The sequence below is a fragment of the Bicyclus anynana genome, chromosome 24 (genome assembly GCF_947172395.1).
Source record: "Bicyclus anynana chromosome 24, ilBicAnyn1.1, whole genome shotgun sequence".
NCBI classification, from domain to species: domain Eukaryota; kingdom Metazoa; phylum Arthropoda; class Insecta; order Lepidoptera; family Nymphalidae; genus Bicyclus; species Bicyclus anynana.
Genome location: NC_069106.1, coordinates 5,579,822 through 5,601,165, shown reverse-complemented (window position 1 = coordinate 5,601,165; position 21,344 = coordinate 5,579,822). Strand labels below are relative to the sequence as shown.

The window sequence follows — 21,344 nt, the reverse complement described above, 5'->3', positions numbered from 1 at the left end:
GATACTAGATGCTTGATAATGTACGGTTTGCCTTTCAGAATGGTTAACTACGGTATACGTATAAGTCTTTCTTAGCGCGGAGATAAAACTGTTTTCTTCTCTTAGTTTTATTGCAAACATTTCTCATTTTTAACCGGATTAGGTCTTATTTATACCTATCGTCAAACGCAAAAAACTCATTTATTTTAACTATTATTCGTTTCGCAAATAACGTCTAAATGTTTGAAATGGTCAACTCCGAATAATAATTACAGTCTCGCACATATAAGTCTTCCTTAGTGTAAATATAAAGCTCATTTTCTTTTTACTACTTCTACAAACGGATTAGAATGTTTACTGGCTTGATATATGGATATACTCTTAGCATTTTGCATATCGTATCTTTCCTTAGTTCTATTAAAACTATTTGAATTAGAGATTTATGCACATATTCGTACTGCGATCTCACCCGATGCTAATTGACGATGCAGTTTAAGATGGAAGCGTGAAAACGACATGTTTTGCTCACATTTTGCTTTCGATCTCAGGAAAAGCAAACTTATTTTCTTAGATTTTTGTTTTGTATAGAAAATTAGGTATATATCTTGAACATGGCCATTTTGTTTTTCGTTATGTTGTTTAATTTATTTGCAATTAGGTAAAAATGGTTTTGGCGCTCACGTCATAAAATTTGCGTCGCGCGTCAATCGCTCCGTGCTTTTCACTCACGTGAAAGTTATAATTCGGCGTCTCGTTTGCGCTTCGAATTTTATCCATATCGTACCGACGTGCTGCGCGCTCTTAACCCAGATGAACCTACCGACCCATACATGGGTTCGTCAAAATAAAAAAATCTACCGTCATTATTTGATTTATTTAAACCAAGTTACACATTTTTTTAGAAGCTTTAGTTGATAACTGTTATTTGTAGTGACAAGTAACGCGGTGAATTTATTATTTTCTTGGTGTTTCACGTGATTGAATATATTTTTATTGGAAATTGTAAAACATGGCCTCAAAAAGGTAACTTTATAATATACTATTGTTTTGAATTTTAAAAGTATAGAAGTAAAAATAGAAACCAAGTAACATTTTAGTATTTATTGTTAAAAATTAAATAATAAAAACCTAACTTTTTGACACTTTTATATGGCCGCAAGTTCTATGAACCCTTGTATGGGTCTGTCGGCACAACCATTACGCATTGAAAGTTTTGACTAAATATTTTGTTTTTTCCGTCTTGGATCAAAACCTTTATCGGTACACGAAATTTTGAACGGGTTAGAGAATAATGATAACCCGGTCCCTGAACGAATAAAATTTGAATCATCAGATAACGATAATACTGCTCGATACTGCGGATACTGATGAAGATTCAGGAGAAGAGGATAATATTGTTATACATAATCTGCCTGGTTTAATTTTACGTGCACCTGCTAAAGCTAATTATGGCAATCAGACTGATTCTGAATCGGAGGCTGAAGATGAGATTTATTTCGCTAGTGTACTAAAAAGATCTCGCATTGAACAGCCGCTTCAGCAGCTAAGGCCATTTACATATGCCGAACTAAAAGATCGTCCTCCATCAAACAAAACGTACGAATTTAGGAATCGACACCGACCAAATGATTTTCTTAGTTTCCAGCCCTTAGACGGCCCCAAAAATATGTTACGTTCTCTGATAAACTATTTTGACCAATTATTCAATGAATATTCCTTTATAGTGGACATGTATGCTTGCCAAGACGTCGTATGTATTGGAGAAACACGTCCAATTGTGAATTTTCTCTCGTGAATCAATCTCTATCTTGTGACAGATTTATATACATCATATACCATTTGCATCGTTGTGACAACTCATTGATTCAGACCAAAAGTGATAAATATGCTAAAATGAGGCCTTTATTTAGCTTGCTAAACGCTGTTTTTCAAGAAAACGCATACGTTGAAGAGATGCATAGTATTGACGAGGTTATGATTCCTTACTACGGCGGTTGTAAACAGTTCATCAGTGGTATGCAAATTAGATGGAGATACAAATATTGGATTGGGGCTGCTCGTCTAGGGTAGGTAGGTAATTTGGTTTGATCCTTACCAAGGAGTCCGTACAATTACCAGCTGTTTACAAGAAATTTGGTCTTGGTGGTAGCAGTGGGTATTGAAAACAAACAGAAGGTGTGAAAAACGTGGACCTTGTCCTGCACCTAAAAGTCATCTTGCAAATATACGACATGATAACATCAGTCACCTAATAAGCTATGATAGCAAGATTCTGAAATGCAAAGCATGTAAAAGAAACTGCAATTATATTTGCGTGAAGCGTACATCATAAAGAGTGTTTTCTTAGTTACCATTCAGTATAAATAATACTTTTATTCAACAAAAAGTCTTTTATTTTTGCCTCAACACATTGTAAAAAACTTCTTAGTAAATAGTATATGTAATGCCGACCGACCCATATATGGGATGTCATTTTCCAGCTTTCCCGGGGGACACAGATTTTTTTTATTATTTTTCCTGAAATACTGAGGCAATCATTAAGAATATATAAAAAAATCGCAACTTTCTAACGCAAAAATAGTTTCAGGCTTATCTGGGTTAATACATAAACATCGACATTTGAAAGAAAAAAAAAAAGAAAAAAGAAAGCACCAGTTCAGTGCACACGTCGGCAAATAGCGGCGATCGCTATCAGCACGCCACGAGTGTGACATCATTAGTGAAACATTTCCACTTGCGTACGTACAATATACATACACACACGTACAGTTCGAGTGTGTATATGCGATATTGTAACAGCACTCACGTTTTGCTACACGCCGCGTTCGCAGATACCACACGTTCCGATAACGTTGAGGACTGCACCACATAATCTGTTGCGTTTCGCACATACATATATATTATAAAAACTTTAAACCTAAAACAAAATAATAAAAAAATATTTAAAATTTAATACTTTTAATTTCTGATAGAAGACAATTTCACTGGCGAAAAGTTATTCAACTAAAGCTGTGAGGGTTCCAAACGCTCCTCCTTGTCGTCATATTATACCTTAACGGTAATTTTTTGTCCTCAAGTTTTTTATGTATACCTTTACCTTATACATACAGACTGACTGCTGCTAGACATGATATGTTCTGTATAAACCAAAACAAAAAAAACGATTTAAACTTCTTGGTCGACTTAAGATTTATTAAAGAAAAATGTGTTTATTTCGAAATTATGCCACACATCACAATACCACCAGGACAGGACATCCAGGACAATACCCTGCCTTGTGATGCGATGGACATAACCCAGAAAATGGCCCCAACTCAGCATAATGCTACGTGACCGTTTGAATTTGGACACGTAGCGCATATTAGTTATTACGTGACTTTTATGCTGCCTCCCTAAGCCATGATGAGCATAATTTTTCTACTGTTATAAAATACAGGCCATCACAGGATACAGAAAGGCATATCCAAGCTATACTATAAATATATTAATTGAAATTAAAAAGTAAAAAATAAATTGTCCCGATTCATTGTCCACGTATAATGGTGCTCCTAGTCATGGTAAGCGACATTCGGCCCTGCGTCGTAAGCATCGGCTCACACGAGCGTGCAACTTGGAATAACACGACTCGTCGGCAGTTTCGCGTTATGCAACTTCCGCATATATACGTACTTTTCTATACGCCGCTACAATTACGTCTGCCTCGTCGGTGCTGTGGTTAGATTATGTGGCTTCTGATCAGGAAGTCTCAAGTTTATATTTCAGTAAGTTCAAGTTTAAAGGAAAATCTTATTATAGTGTTAAGGATTATTTAGGAAAGAAAAAATGCTTGACATTGAATTGAACTATATGATTGTGTACTTAGATCTAGATAAATTTGTAAAATGGTGATAATCATAAAGCCCTGGGTGAGTTTGTTGTGGGCTCTTCTCGGACCAAGACGCGATTTTTTAGTACTTATTATTTATTTATTTTAATAAATTTTGGAAATTTTTTAGATAAATGAATGAATTTGAACCAAACAATCATCGTCCCTATTTACAAAGTATTGTTAAATTATGAAAGCATCTGTAAAACTTCGTGATTTATTCAGTTTTAGATAAAATAACATAGTCCCTGTTTCGATAGTTACGTTAAAATATAAAATAAGACATTATATTCACAAACAAAACATCAACACAAAAATTTAACGGAAGATGTTCAAGATGAATACAAAGAACTCGAACGAGTAAATACGTAGGATGATTGTTCGTTTCGAGTGAATACGGTGAATTTATTAAAGAATCTGACGCTTATTTGTTTCCACCCTACGCAAATATATTTACTACGGCGTGATCAGAAGGTCGAAGGACGAAGCCTTGGAAGGAAAACGTGCGATTGAGTAAATACGATGAGTTACGAGAATTGAGTGGGCACGAAGCTTTACAATTCTCCAATTTCGTAGCAGAAAGTTTGGTCTGGAAAATCGTAATCCTAATTATCGTTTCCCACGCTTTTCACAAAGTTTTATTAAGTTTGTATAAAGTTACACCTCAGATTTCTTGGCCTACTTATTCGTATGTATCATTGAATGTTAAATGTAAATTGAATGTATAAAGTAATCTTTGGACTATTTTTCCATGCCTGTTCAAAAGATATTCGGCGCTTGGAAACACCAGTTAATGTTGGCGAGCTTCGAATGATAATAAATTAATAATGACTGTAAAAGTCCCTCTCAGAATGAGAGAAGTTAGGCTAATATTCCGCCATGCTGGCCCAATGCGGATTGGCAGATTTCATACACTAAGCGAACCAAGAAAATTCTCATGTTCCCTCAAGATGTTTTTCTTTCACCGTTTGAACCACGTGATATTTAATTTCTTAAAATGCACATAACTGAAAAGCTGGAAATGCAAGCTCCAGACAAACATGTCATATCTGGGCTATCACTTCTTAGTTCTTACCTTGAAATAGGTATACTTGTGTGTTATAGTCTGCAATAACACATAGTTGAACTTTCTCAAACTTGTATAGACACCTACTAGAAAGAAATAAATTTGTTTCGATATCCCTACAAGGGAGCAAAGATGTTGAAAGCTAATACATAGTGCCCAGTCGATTATACAAGCCACGTGTACGGTAAATACCGCCCGGGGCCGCATCGAAACAAGGTCACTGAACGATTGTCCATGCTTAGCGAAACTCAAGCGAACTAACCGTAGGTACCTACTTCGCAAATACACCTGATTAATATTATCGTTAGGGGTGACAAAACTTCAGTAACATTTACAAGTGACAGCAAACTATCTATCCTAATAATATTTAGCCAGACTTCAAAAAGAAGGAGATTCTCAAGTTGATCGGTATGTTTCTTTTTAATTTAATCAATTATTGTTATGTTATAATGTTAGTGGTATTGCTGTCTTGAGTTTTTTTTTTTACAAAAAAAAAATACCCAACCCCGAGTCTAAACACAACCATTTCCTATAATGAATATAAAATAGGTTTGACTGAAACCAAACCGAGGTCCTCTCATTTTGATAAACCAAGTTTTAGGCTAGTGGGAGGCTTTGGCCATGGCTAGTTACCACCTACCGGCAAAGACGTATTGCCAAGCGATGTAGTATTCCGCTAAGAAGCTGCATGCAAAAAAAAAAAGTAGGCTCAGAACTAAACTGCAATAGACTCAATTGAGGCAGCCCTACATTCGCACCGGTGCGCGGCGGTGGCTAGATAAACACCATTGTTTACCGTACCCAAGTCAAACAAACGTACCTGATAAGTCCTTCGGTTCGAACTGTGAACAATCCGATCACAATGGCACTATTGCACGGTGGGCACACAGCACTTAGATATCACAATGGCAAGTAACTAACAATACACATAGACGTTTGTACTCCGGTGTATATGACAAAGGCGACGCTGTGAATTGACATGACCGATTTTTTTTTTAAATATGATGACAGTAGGGACGATGACAGTTTTTTAAATTGTGTACAAATTAAGAGTATGGTAATAGTAAAGCAATTTTGTAAAAGGAACAGGGTATCTGTGATCATTACTTTCGGAGCTACAGAGATTTAAAGGGTCAGATTTGCGGCGCTGCCGTGGATCCCTGAAAAACGCCTCATACAAAATGACGTCGTAGGTAATGTAATGTTCAGACAAAATTACTAATATCTTTGTTATTTGTCCGTTTATGTTTATAGTTCAAATATTAAAAAATGTCACATTTAATGTAAGGAAGCTAAAACTGTATGAATTTTCATCTAATTACGATAAAAGATTTTTAATAGATTTTGAAATTTTATAATCTCATTTATTTTGTAAATATCCAGACAATCTTTGCTTTTTATGTATAAATTAGTTAACATTGACCTTATTTATCCGAATGTATCATAATCATCCCCGTTATAAGGTTTATCTGATAACATTGTCATCTGTATACTAAAGCCGGGGCTACATATAGCTTCAAACATTAAACACTTGAATGAATCTATGTCTGGGATGGGTAATTTCAGCAGATCCGGTCTCCCGAACCGGTTGTAGAGTCACTAGTCACTACAAACAGCTTGTAAACCAAGCATATTTATGATAAATTATTTTTGAATTTTGCTTGAGACTTGGAATGTTTAATTTAAGAAATAGATACACATTGTTGTGTGGTGTCGTTTTTTTTGCGTCATCAAAGCGTTGAAAGGCAATGTATCTACTGTAGAAAGATGTGGTTACAAACTAGACTGGCAAGTTATTCAATAATGGTAGCCACAAACGGTCAATTATTCTCACGTTTCTGTAGCACCTACGACTATAATTGATCGTGTGTTGGTCACTGCGTACATGACTTGTATAGTATGCCGCGTGGGTACTGCCGTTTGCTTTTCAGAAACGTGAGAATAATAATTGACCGTGAAGAGCACAAACAAGTGTACAAAGTAATTCAAGAGTTCAAATGTTTGAAGATACATGTAGTGCCGGCATTACATATTATTAAAATAAATGCTGATTAGTACGTTTTATTAATTACATAAAAACACACTAAAATCATGCGCCAACACAGCACATGTCAATTCATTTTGTGGAATGTAAAAAAAGCCTTCCAAAGTATACTTCTCATCAAAAACTCATCAAAAAAATCGAAACAACCCTTTTCAGGCGAACTGTGTCGATTTTTTATTAGAAGTACGAGTATATATAACAATACCTACTGGTCACGTTAAAACATATACTAATAAACAAAAATAAACAGTTAAATACTTGGTTATTACAGTCGCACTTCACACACGAAATAAGTCGCATGACAATATTTATTCCGACAACACAGAAATGTCCACTTCGTATCGATTTTATGAATTGAGGGAGAAAATAATAGTCACGTCGACAATTTGGGTGTACACACACGATATAATTCGATTGCGCTGTGCCGCGTAAAGTAATATTATTATTATTATTATTTGTCCAATATTCAATATAACATTCACACCACTTATGATAGTCACTGATAATACATTTGTTTGTACGATATGAGAGAAAAAAAAACCCAAAAGATATAAAATAGAGTATCAACACACGGCACGTTTCGATCGCGCGGTGCGTTAAGTATTATTTATCTGTAGGCCGTGCGGCAGCGAACGGCGGTCGGCCACAACTGGTTAATTATTATTATTGTTGGACGCGGTCTCGCCTCGGACGCAGATAGGTGGCGTAATCACTGAATTCCGTATAATCGCAGTACGCAACGCACACAAGCGTACGCCGGTACGCGCGTCGCGTTGCCCACGTGTGTGCCGACCAACGGCGTAGCGCTAATGTTAATATGACACAACTGAAATAACACGTGTAGCTTTATATATTTTTTTTTATAATAATAATTAAACAAATTAGCATTTATGAAGAGCTCTACTAGCAGTGAACCGCCTTTGTTTTTACAGACAGATATTTTTAAGGGGTTTAGACTTAAGGCTTTAGTTATCCTTAGAGGGGAATTAGAAGCTTAGACCCACCACGGTGCTTCAGTGATGGTTGACGATCTTAGGATGTTAATATTTTACCTTGTCACAAGATGTAAAAAAAAAATAATACATTGTGCTCTTCGAGAATACTAAATCTTCCATCTACCAAACTTTAAAGATTTTTAGAAGAAGAAAAACCGACATATTCTTTTCCCGTTCAATTACCTCGTGTTCCGGAACTGCACAGCATAACCACAATTTAGATTCCTATGAAATAAATGTTCGTTTAATTGCTTTGAAATAAAAACATTTTATTACGAAATTTTGTAACCAATAAGTTATCAAATTCTTTGTTTAATTATAATAACGTGCCTATATCTAACTTTCTGCAAGTGGTTATTATAATTATCGATTGTGAATTATTGGCCATCACATCACTAGCCTTGATTATCATGGCCGTGTACAGTAAATTCGGTACGGACAGCACAGCGCTTAGGGCCGGGCCGAGCCGGGTGGACGCTTATCGATCTCGCGATAAATTCGATACGCTCGCGCGGTGAATGCACCGCCGCCGCACGTGCGATGGCCTTTCACGATGAAAATGCAATTTAAAAATCCCGGTCTCTCTACATCGTTGAAAAATCGGTACAATAAAGAGGCAAACTAGAACCTTTTTTATGCAACGTTATTGCGTTAGCCGCTATGGCCTTAAGTGGCAACGCCGGGGTTCCAGCCGCGAATTTATAAATAACTAAATTGATGTAATTCCTGTGTGAAACAGCCTTACAGTGTTTATCGGAACTCCTAATAAGAAATCGATACATGTTTGCGAAACGTTAACTCAATGTACTTCCAAGTTTACCACTGATTAATAAATCTTTAGTAAACAATTGCCTGCATTTGGCATTATACAATCTTCCATCAAAAGTACTACACCTTCGCTTAAAACACAGGATTTGTTAGCGAGAATTTCTTTTTAACCATCATAATAAAAGGAAGACGATAAGATTTAATCATTCAGTGGTGGATTAGTAAGGCAACATAGTATCGAAACACTAAATATCTATTAGTCACTACTTAACCGAACATTAAGTGGAACATTCTGGAGCCCAGTCATCGATGTAACGCGTGTATGTATATCAAATTGCGCAACACTATTGTAGTGATAAGAGCGTTTGCTCTCCGCCTCACAAGTGTATATTAAGGCGAAGGTGACTGAAGGTCTGAAGTGGACGGGAATTAAATTTATCTGCATTATGTTCTGCAAAGGTAAGGTAAGGTAATGCCCATAAAAGACCACCAGGCTTAGGTTTCTCGCACCGACCCCCACTAGGTGGATAGAAAGACATCAAGCGGGTTGCAAGGTGCCGCTGAATGCTGGCGGCTCGAAACCGTGATGTGAAGTCTATGCAAGAGGCCTATGTCCAGCTGAGGACGTCCATCGATCCAACGATGGATGATGATGATGATGATGATGATAATGATGATGATGATGATGATGATGATGTTCTGCAAATACCTGACACATTGAAATGAATTAAGAACGCAAAATCTTTTGATGACCGAATGTAATTTTCGCCGCAAAATTGTACAAATTAAACTTAATCAAGGCCGCCTTGGCATGCCAGTTCTTTGTATCAATTCTATTATTTATAATTAATTGTATTTTGTGTGCAAAAATGCCCCTTGAAAATTGTCCAACAATGGTATCACTTAATTTTTTATTTTTGTCTTACGAAAATATTTTTAATCTAAAAATTTACAACTTCAAGATATTATAAATATCTAAATACTGACTATAAATGTTTAATATTACTTAAAAAGTAATTTCACTTGGGACAGAAAATTACACTGCCCAGTCAGTGAAGTCGGCCACAATACAAAGTAATAAAAACAGACGGATATGTCTCACTTGTTCTATTAAAGCGAGTATCGTGGACTTGTCTAAATTAGTTCTTCTGTCGTCGGTCGGTGCTGTTTGCGTCATCAAACCATATAAATAAAATTGAATTGTCTGTCTGTGATTTCAAAAATAACCGTTGCTCTCAGGTCCAAATAGTGATTTACACGATATTAATACACACTTTTAAGATTTTTCGTCAACGTACCTCGAACCCAGGACCTCCGTCTTGTAAATCCACCGCGCATATCACTGCGCCACGGTGGCCGTCAAAATTATTATGGTGTAACTAGTATTGTGCAGTAAGTAAGAGCCGCTTCCGATTCCGGAGGGTGTGGGTTCTAATCCGGTCCTGGGCATGCACCTCCAACTTTTCAGTTGTGTGCATTTTAAGAAATTAAATATCACGTGTCTCAAACGGTGAAGGAAAAACATCGTGAGGAAACCTGCATACCTCGAATTTTCTTAATTATCTGCGTATGTAAAGTCTGATAATCCGCATTGGGCCAGCAGAGGTGGCCTAACCTAACCCCTCTCATTCTGAGAGGAGACTCGAACTCAGCAGTGAGCCGAACAGATTCACCGACGGAACCCTAACGGTGGACTATTGGCCTAACCCCTCCCATTCTGAGATGAGACTCGAGCTCAGCGGTGAGCCGAATATGGGTTGATAATGATGATGATGATGATGAGTAAGTAACCGCACCTCGCAAAAATGCTCCATGCAAAAAGATTTTTCCGCAAAACTTACTCAGTCTGTCTAATACGCTTCCATGAAACTTAAATACCTTGATCAAATCTGTGCAGTGGAACTTTCTCGAACTGTAGATTGATTTTCGCAACAGTTTTCCCCGCGGGCGAAGCAGGGAGCGGTATCTAGTTGATTTTAATTGTAGATAGAAACCAGAGATCCCCAAACTTTTGCTTTCTACTACTACTTGCCATGACTTCGGGGTTTCCGTTTTATAAATTTTAAATATCTGAAGTTTAGTAAAGTTGTAGAGCCAAAAAAGGAACCTATTAATGTAATAAAAATCAAAAAGACGAAATAAAATTTAGCAGGATCTATTAATCACACTAATATTATATATTATATTATAGGCCAAAGTTTATATGTTTGTCTGTGTGTGTGTATGTTTGTTACTCTTTCTAGTAGCAGCTGCTAGTATTAAGCCTTAATAAAGATTTTATTAAGGCTTAATACTAGCTGCGCAATTTGAAAATAAACTAGTACCAATTTAATTATGTAAATTGATTTGGTAACTTTATTATATTTCCAATTTTAATTTAATGCTGATAGATAATTAATCCTCGCGACAAGCTTTTATTATCATTTAAGTTGTACATAATGAGGTTTATAAGTTGATAGTTAAAATGTTCAAAAAAAAAATATTTTCTTCTTTTTAGATCGTTTAAATAAAAGCTTTTTTTAAAAAGTTTTACTTTTTACTTATATACTCGTATCTATACTAATATTATAAAGCTGAAGAGTTTGTTTGTTTGATTGAACGCGCTAATCTCAAAAACTACTGCTACGATTTCAAAAATTATTTCAGTGTTAGATAGCCCATTTGTCGAGGAAGGCTATAGGCTATATATTATCCCCATATTCCTACGGAAACGGGAAGCACGCGAGTGAAACCGCGAGGCGTCAGTTAGTGTATTAATAAAAATATGTTCTACATAAAATTCACAGAATTCCGGAAGCACTTTCAAGGTTGTGCCAAACATGACAGTGTGGCCTTGCTCAGGTGGTTGAGGCATCGGACGCTGCATCGGTGCTTCGGCATTGTGGTGTGTGACACAATTTTAAAATAAACGTTTTTTTCTTTTTTCTTTCCTTCTTTTTTCACTTTCCGCTGTTTCGTTAATCGTGAGGACATCGCTAATGAAGTTGAAAAATATTCCAGAGACAAGACAATCTACATAATGCACTGCAACAGTGAGTAGGTACATACATACATATACAGAGGCGAGACACACCTACACAATGGTGACAATCGACAAAACAATGGCCGCTAATGAAGCAGAACCGTCTGAAATGGAAATCGGCTGTTATTTTTTTTTTTTTCGTCCGACGCGGCCGACCCGCCGAGCCCGGAAACCGGAGTGGTCGTCCGAAAATGACAACGGCCGTATCAAGCGAAGCGTGCCGCAAAAACGACCACGAGAACTGAACGAGCACGCCAAGGTCACCAACTCAATGCTGTTTCCGGGATAGTCTTTCTATAAAAAAAGCGTTATTATATTATAATTAATTGGTATAACGATTACTGACACCTGCAAACTGTCTTGATCGTAAAGGCAAAAGAAATCAATAAGAAATGTATTATGATTCAAAATTAAATTTAGGTCCACGCTTTTTTTCTTACTATTTGTTCTTGCACTGACATTTTCAAATAATCTTTTCAACTTCTCAAAGCTACTGTACTACTTTTCCGTCTTCTTTTACTGTTAATTTAATTTAAATTATTATGATGAAATAAATTTATAGGTGTATTTCCGACACAGAAGTCATCAATCTGGCAAAGGTATTGACTGACAAAGTTACACCTCAATAACTCATAAAAGGTAAAAAATAACCATTAACCAATTTTTCATCGAACAGCTCTAGAATTTCCAAATCTCGCGATGCTCAATTTATACACTTAGACCAATGCAATATTTAGATATAACTTCATATTTTAATAACAAAATTTAAATTTGCAATTACATCACACTAATATTATAAAGACGAAAGTTTGTAAGTGTGTATGTTTTTTCCTCTTTTACGTTGCGGCTACTGGAGCAATTTGACTGAAATTTGGAATGAAAATAGATTTTACTCTGGATTAACACATAGGCTACTTTTAATTCCGGAAACATCCATAGTTCCCGCGGGGTTTGTGAAAAACTTAATTCCACGCGGGCGTCGGCTAGTAAGGTTATACATAAACTAAAACGAATAAAATACTAATCGGCAACCATTACTTCGTTGAACACGCGTCATTTACACCGTGTCCCAAAAAAAGTGTCCGTACATCTGGCGCCCCCAGTACATACGGCGAACGCTTCGGCAAAAAGTGAATAATGATGGACGCCGGCCGCCTCGCCATCGCACAATTGCGCTATTTCGAGACACGTTTTCCTGCTAGCAATAATACCTATTAATAATAACAGCCGTTGGCCGTCCTGTACAATACAAAGACAGCGATTGTTAAGCCGCAAACGGCATGGCAAATTGAGAGGCGGCTGCATGTTCGTGTCATTGATTCAACACTACTTGTGTACGTGTATTTATAATACGTGAGCATCGGAAACGTTTTGCTTAGTATGTATTATTATATACTGGCTCGACAGCCGTGATAGCCCAGTGGATATGACCTCTCTCCAACTTTTCAGTTGTGTGCACTTTGAGAAATTAAATATCACGTGTCTCAAACGGTTAAGGCAAATCGTGAGGAAACCGACATACCAGAGAATTTTCTTTTATCTCTGCGTGTGTGAAGTCTGCCAATCCGCATTGGACCAGCGTGGTGGACTATTAGCCTTGCCCCTCTCATTCTAAGAGAGACTCAGCTCTGCAGTGAGCCGAATATGGGTTGATAATGATGATACTGGCTCGTTGGTTTAATGGTTAGGATATGCTGCTTCGAATCATGTGGCCCTACTTTGAAGTGTACGTGTGAACAACGTCTAAGGTTTCATCATCAACGTATATGCAGTAGTTTCCATCCAAATGGTCGGTAATCCATCTATACCATTTATTCCACGCACATACAAGTTGGGGAACCAACATTCCGCAAAGATCTATCGGCTATGCTAACAGTTTTATTATGGGTATATTTAGGGAACGGATAAACATTAACATATACCAAAAGACGCATTAATATGGAATCTGTGTTTACAAAGTATATACGAGAGGCAGTAATCACATAACATCAGATGATCTACATTAAATATTATTGATATCTAAATCAATTATTTTTGATATTTACATCAATAATTATTATTGATATTTACATCAATTAGTATTGATATCTACATCAATTATTATTGATGTCATGCTTCTTTTATGCACGAGAGATACGACTACTGATTATGCCCTGAGTTACATAAGCTTACTTGCTATCCCAGGAATTGCAACAAACTGAATCTCACGCGGACGAAGTCGAGGGCGGGCCTATAGTATAGAACCGTGTAATTTCCGGATATTTCAAATGTCTAGGTTTCCCGTTGTTCATTTATCCTTTCAAGGATAAAAGTCGATTTCGACAAAAGATATCTAAGTATTTTTAAACAATATCCGAAACAGAAAACAACATATACCTACAAACTCTGCTATAATAATAAAATTAAATAATAATACATTCTGATACGTTTTTATATTGAAACACAAATTAATCTAAAGCAGAATGACACGTCTGGGTCGACTTCAAACAGGTTTCCGAGTCTAATTTACGCCCGTGAATTCGAAGGACTTGCGTTATAATCAAAGCAGTAGAGATTTACGCGAGAATTAGCATTTTTATTAAAACATAAAACATGAAGAGCTTTTCAACGTACAGCCAGATTTTCTTTTTGTTTTAAAAGGAAAGATATGCGAATTATTATTATTATTATTATTAATGAACTGCTGTGAGAAGAAGTAAGTAATGTGAGTAAATGTTATTGTGCACTTGTTTCATTACGGTGCCCAAAAGATTTTTATACGTCATAATAGTTTTTACATGATTACTGTTAAATAAATATAGAGCAGTTTTTATTTTTTTATAGGGTACTCTCCCCCACACGGTTTCATGTAGATAAGTAAAATTAGTACATATTAAATGTATGTGGGATATCAACTCTAGACTCTAGAGCTAAGAGTATAAAACTAGAACTATTAAAGTTTTAGGTATTTTTTTTTATAAGTTAGCCCTTGACCACAATCTATCTAATGGAGAGTGATGAAGCAATCTAAGATGGAAGCAGGCAAACTTGTTAGGACTAGAGTGTAAATCTACACCCCTTACAACACAACATCGTACCGGAACACTAAATCGCTTGGCGGTACGTCTTTGCCGGTAGGGTGGTAACTAGCCGCGATCGAAGACTCCCACCAGCCAGACCTGGATCAATTAAGAAAACCTCAATCAGCCAAGCCGAGGATCAACCCTAGGACCTCCGTCTTGTAAATCCACCGCCACGGAGGCCGTCAAGGTATACCTTGCGCATTTCCGGTGACATTGCAACTGTGGTGGTAGCAAACAAAATGAACGCTTTGAGAGAAAAGCACACGTGGATCATAATTATAGTTTGGTCAGTCGATCAGTTCCCTTCCCCAACGAGCGCATCGGCTCTCCCAACTTTGTACTACTTGGAGCAAAACTCCCGACAACTTCGCAACTACAAACTTTACTAAACTTACACGTACACGAACATCTATGTAAGTGTAATTCATACATGCATACATCGTAGCTATACCGTACACAGAACAATCCCCTCTACGTTAACTTTAGCTTTTAGGATAGACTTGAAGTAGGTGAATTTGTAACTACACTCTCTGTTCGTACATTAATCTGTACAGTAAAATAAAATGGGTAATATGAGCCGTGATAGCCCAGTGGGTGTGGCGAGCCAAGGAGTTCACTTTACATAAGACTGGCTGTCTCATCGCATGTTTCGAATTTAGAACACGATTCTGCCTGGCTGCGCACCGAACGTGCGCAGAGGAGAATCGGACCGTCAGGTATTTGAGCTCCTCCATACAAGCGGCTGATTTCCAAACAACAGCCTGAATTATACTACTATATATTATTATTTCACCGCCTCCATTACTTATGTACTATTAATTTGTGGAATATATATTATGCTATAACCTACAGGCGTCTTATTCCCAAGTAAAAGTATTAAAGCAAGCATTGAGACTAGCGCCAAATGGGTTCGAATCCGGTCCGGGGCATGCACCTCCAAATTTGATTTGCATGCATTTTAAGGAATTAAATATCACGTGTCTCAAACGGCGAAGGAAAAACATCGTGAGAAAACCTGCATACCAGAGATTTTTCTTAATTCTCTGCGTGTGAGAAGTCTGCTAATCCGCATTAGGCCAGCGTGGTGGATTGGCCTAACCCCTCTCATTCTGAGAGGAGACTCGAGCTCAGCAGAAAGCCGAATATGGGTTGATAATGATGAGAAAGTTAATTAGTCTCTCTTTACACTGACTTGTGAAGTTATTTTTTACACCGAATATACGCAACTCTAATCGAATGTCAAAGAAGTAGCTCTTATATGACATCCCAAGATATTCTTATAACCCAAACAGGGCAATTAAATAAAATCATTTAAAAGTACAGTTACGCCAATTTCACAAAACAAAGGAAATGAAGGAATCGATCATTTAGGAGCGTCACAGCAGCGTCGCCGCGTCGTTCAAATTAATTAAGACTTAAACGTCGTTTAAGCCAGAGTCGCCTAGACCGAGAGCCTGCGATAGTAAGACATACTTCATTTTATTAAAGCTAAAAGTCAGTCCATGCTTCTGACCATATGAGAAAATATGTTCCAGTAGCCATTCAAAAACACAGTTAAATATTTTCAGGAAAACTTCAAGTATCTTTAGCGAAGGGTTGTCACGAAACTGAGGGTCTAGCGTCTGGAAACACGCCTCCTCGAGATAATACCCCGTAGAAAACACCAAAAAGTTACGTTTTACCTATAGGTACTTAGACAGTCAAGATTCTAGACCTTTGAAACATGTTACTTCCAAACCAAATATTTGTCTACCGTTGTTAACTGTGGAGGAGCATGGACAGACAAACCTTCATCCTTACTTATTAAATGTCAAGATAGTCTTTGATTGCGATCTCATCTGATGTTAAGTGACGATGCAGTCTACGGTGGAAGCGGAATTACTTGAAAGAGGTACAGGTTCATTCTACCTATACCTCACGGTTTCTAAGCAGCATTGTACATTTATACTAATTCGTTTGACGGTAGGGTGGTTAGCCACAGTCGATGCCTACCACGAGACCAAACCTGAGCCAATTTAAAAAATAAAAAAATCGTAAATTGACTCGAGCTGGGAAACCTTCATAAGATGAGGTAGATGTGGATATAGCAGGCTCGCGTTCTAGCCGTGTTTCCATGAAACTGTGGCGGACGCAATTCATTATGGTGAAAGCTTGTGACTCACTCACTCACCCGGCGACGGGCGTCAAGTTGCTATGCCGCTAATTGCTTTACCTGGAAATAGAAAGAATACTTTATTAAAGTCACAAAATGGAAATTTCATAGCAACTGCTGGTATACATACTACAATCTACATATAAACTACATAGACTACTGTACTGTCTACTTCATAATATATTACGGATTATTTCGTTTTTAAATACTGATGATATTTTTACAAACTTTGTGGATAAGCTAGACATGTTTCTAATCTCAATTGAGATATTAAAAGCCCATAAGAACCTCGCCCATAAACAAAACCATATAATACTAGTGGACGCCTGCGTCTTCGTCTGCCTTAAAACTTCCTTAATCTCTCGCATATATCGCAAAATTTTAGTGTACATCTTTGCCAAATTTCATTAATTTACTTGAAGCTGTTTTCGATATTTTGTGATGTAGACCTTTCGCTTTTATATACGGTGACTTAAGTATCGTCATAAACGAATAACCCAGTTATTGTACCCAATGTATATTATTCATATAAACTAATTTTATACAGAAGTAAAGTTTGTGAGTTTGTTCTTAATCTTCGGATCCACTGAACCGATTTTGAAAAATATTTTAAGAATCGACACGTTATTTTTGAGTGTCAAAGGCTATATTTTATCTCGGTATTCCAACGGAAACGAAAACTACACAAGTGAAACTGCGGGGCGTCTGCTAGTTGCACAATACGAAGATAGAAGGTACAAGGCAGATTTATTTAGCCGGTAACATGGTTCGATTAGATCATAAAACGTGGGCCCGGCGACACAGCCTAGCTAGGTCGGGCGGGATTACGCAGACAAGGGCGGCGACCTTGGCACCCCTCCCCCCGCCCGCCCGCCGCTCGCGCGAGATGTGAGCTGACTTCAGACGAACATTCTTTATACTACGCCGCTTTATCTAATCTATACCATCTACAGACACGAATCCAAGTCGAACTTGGATCGGTAGGCCAACTTTTTTGCACGATTGACGCCTTTTTCGGTACCTCTACTACTGGGAAAACTTAGCTCTCATTTCATTAATAAAGCCTTTGTGCATTTATTTGCTTTCGAAATACACCGTTGATGGTTCAACTTCTCAAACCTAATATATATATAAATATATATTAGGTTTGAGTTTATATAACCCAGTGCAAAGAAGCGAAATGATTAGCTTCTTGACACCACTACTACTTCACTACCAGGGACACGATTCCTCATATTATTCCATATAACCATACCTTTGTGGTTTTATTTGCTTTCGAAACAAATTACCAATGTATCTCTAGCTTATGATTGTCAAGGAGCAAAAAATCTAGCGACAATCATGATTTCTCTTATTATCTAAATCTATACTAATATTATAAAGCTGAAGAGTTTGTTTGTTTGTTTGATTGAACGCGCTATTCTCAGGATGTACGGGCCCGATTTGAAAAATTATTTCAGTGTTAGATAGCCCATTTATCGAGGAAGATTATAGGCTAATATTATCCCTATATTCCTACGGGAACGGGAACCACGCGGGTGATACCGCACGGCGTCAGCTACGAGGGGACTAGACATCCTAAAGCTACCAAAATCGATATTGTGTAGGTAAAACGTACCTATGGTAGGAATATGGCCTGATAAATATTCAGCTATTAAAATAACGCAGGTCTAAACATGCTCACAGACCATGATGTGTAAAGCCACCTGCGTGAAACTTTTGCGTTTTTACATCACACCATAGCAGGCTTTACATCAAAATGATCATTGTCTAGTGGTTCACACAACACAACATATTGACAGTATATTAGAAAAAGTATATTTATTATTATAATTGTAAAATACTGTCAAGTTATGTGATGTGTGACAATATATGCGACACGTATATATTGTTGGGAATGTTCACATTTTTCTCTTAATTTATTATTATCTTTATAAATTCATATTTAAAATATACCATTTGATGGTGGTTCGACTCTCCAAAACAAAATGATATCATCATTAAAGTGTTTTGCAGATAGCATGGGTACGGTGACAGTTCGTTTCACTCTTGAAAGTATGCCGCGATTCACGATAATAGTACGTATTACGAACTAGGGATTGCAATTGCTGGATCCAGCATACAGCAATCCAGCTGGATCCAGCGCCTTTTTAAACATGCTGGATCCAGCATACATCTTGTTCCAGCGATGCGGATCCGCAAACGTATCAATTTCTATTGTTTAGTTTTGAGTTAACTGCCGACACAACCCTGAAATTTGTCTTAGACAAGCTAAATAATTCCTTAAGCGCCGAGCTTACTGAAGCACTACGCAACAGAATCGCAGAACGACGCCTTTCCGAAGTTACTGGTACGTTAGTGTACTTGAAAAATCCAACAAAGTATGAAGAAGCAGTAAAAAAACCTGGCTATTTTCCATTGCCAAAAAAGAACGCGATGCGGCAGGAGATAAAAACATTGTTAAAACGAGTAAATAAACAATATATTGTAGAGCCGGTGCAAGAAGATACCATGGAGATAGAAGAAGATTGTGTAGGTGATGACGCAGAACCCGTTAAAATGACTTTAGAACTAGAGCTTGAGATAGAACTTAAAAGAGAGAAGGAGAACTTTAATAAACAAAAGCCAAGTGGTCAATTAGATTACGAAAAGATCCTGAAATAAGAAATGAGCGTTTATGAGAGCGAAGGAGTGCGAGGTGAACATTTATCAATGGTTTATGAGTATTTGACCTTAAAACTGACCAGTGTAGGGTGCCGAAAGGGCATTCTCAGCAGCCGGCTACATATGCAGTTCTGTGCGAAGCAGGTTGGGAGATAAGACTATAGATAAAATTTGTTTTCTAAGGTCTTACTTTCAGAGAATTCAAAAAAAGAAGTAGTCTCTTATCGTTAGACTTTAAACGGCTTAATTATTAAGGATTAACGAGCGCAGAGAAGATTATTTCAAAGCTTTTTTTGTTTGATACAAAAATATTATTGAAAGTTAATTTTAAAAGAATTTGTGAGACTGATTGCTACTGATTAGCCGTCCTATCATTAAACATAAGCGTAATTAATAAGATAGTGCTTACTTAGAAACATTATCTTAAATGTTAGGTATATGAATATAAAGTTATATGTTTGTTATTTAATTTTATGTTGATTATTTTGATCTCAAATTATTAAAAAACCAAAGCAAATTAATATAAGATATCACCAAATGAGTGGAAGATTTCAAAGATTATCGTAAGAAGTGCAAATTAATAAAAAAAGTCTTAAAATGTCGTCTTTTTATTTTCGTTCCACGTTTTGCTGGATCCGCGCTGGATCCAGCTGGATTGAGGTCAATCCAGCAAAAAATCCGCTGGATTGAAAACGCCGCTGGATTGCAATCCCTATTACGAACGTCATACAGGCGATTGTCACCGTACCCGTTTACCAGCCTATGTTGTCATTTAAGTTTTTATAACTCAAACTCAGAAACTGTATGTTTAATTCATCATTAACAACCCATATTCGGCTCACTGTTTAGCACGTCTCCTCTCAGAATGATGATGAAATGATAGTCAACCACGCTGGCCCGATGCGGAATGGTAACTTCACATTCACACACGCAGAGAATTATTAAAATTCTCAGGTTTCCTCACGATGTTGTTCCTTCACCGTTTGAGACACGTGATATTTAATTTCTTAATGCTCAACTGAAAATTTTGACGGCCTCCGTGGCGCAGTGGTATGCGCGGTGGATTTACAAAACGGAGGTCCTGGGTTCGATTCCCAGCGGGGCAGATTGAGGTTTTCTTAATAGGTCCAGGTCTGGCTGGTGGGAGGCTTCGGCCGTGGCTAGTTACCACCCTACCGGCAAAGACGTACCGCCAAGCGATTTAGCGTTCCGGTACGATGTCGTGTAGAAACCGAAAGGAGTGTGGATTTTCATCCTCCTCCTAACAAGTTAGCCCGCTTCCATCTTAGGCTGCATCATCACTTACCATCAGGTGAGATTGTAGTCAAGGGCTAACTTGTCAAGAATAATATATAAAAAAAAGGTGCATGCACCGGCCCGCATTCGAATCGAAGGCGCAGAGGTATTCACTGGGCTATCGCGGCATGTAATGTTTAATTTTAATAAAACCGCCGTCACATAAATAAACGCGGCCGATAGTAACAGTCAATCCATAAATTTACGCTGACGGGTGTGCAAATTGCATGTTTATTTATTGTGACATTTGACCCTGCGTCGGGGCTTACTGTACGCTTTTGAAATACACAAAACCATTTACATTATAAGTCATTTTAATAGGATACTTTGCCTGATGTTTACATAACTAATGAGTTAACTAATAGCGGATGCCCGCGACTTTGTCCATGTAATTATTTTTTTTATTTCGCATAACTTTTCCATGTCTAGCA

The 21,344-nt window shown here is 37.3% G+C and overlaps 2 protein-coding genes across 7 annotated transcripts in view; one reads left to right on the top strand and one right to left on the bottom strand.

The window, feature by feature from the left end:
* LOC128199462 (uncharacterized) overlaps positions 1-21,344 on the top strand; it is a 480,879-nt gene that overhangs the window by 140,675 nt on the left and 318,860 nt on the right. The window lies entirely within an intron of this gene.
* The window catches only part of LOC112051313 (C-terminal-binding protein), a 157,608-nt gene that overhangs the window by 85,897 nt on the left and 50,367 nt on the right, over positions 1-21,344 (bottom strand). Inside the window, exons 1-2 of one of the 6 annotated variants that reach the window (XM_024089907.2) lie at positions 7,164-7,584; positions 5,731-5,877 (exon numbers count right to left, since the gene is read on the bottom strand). The exons of 3 other annotated variants lie outside the window; for them this stretch is intronic. The gene's annotated coding sequence lies outside the window, so the exon portion shown is untranslated. Of the gene's footprint in view, positions 1-5,730; positions 5,878-7,163; positions 7,585-16,971; positions 17,014-21,344 lie in introns of those variants that run through there. 2 more of the 6 variants (XM_024089909.2, XM_052889089.1) reach the window with 2 other exon arrangements.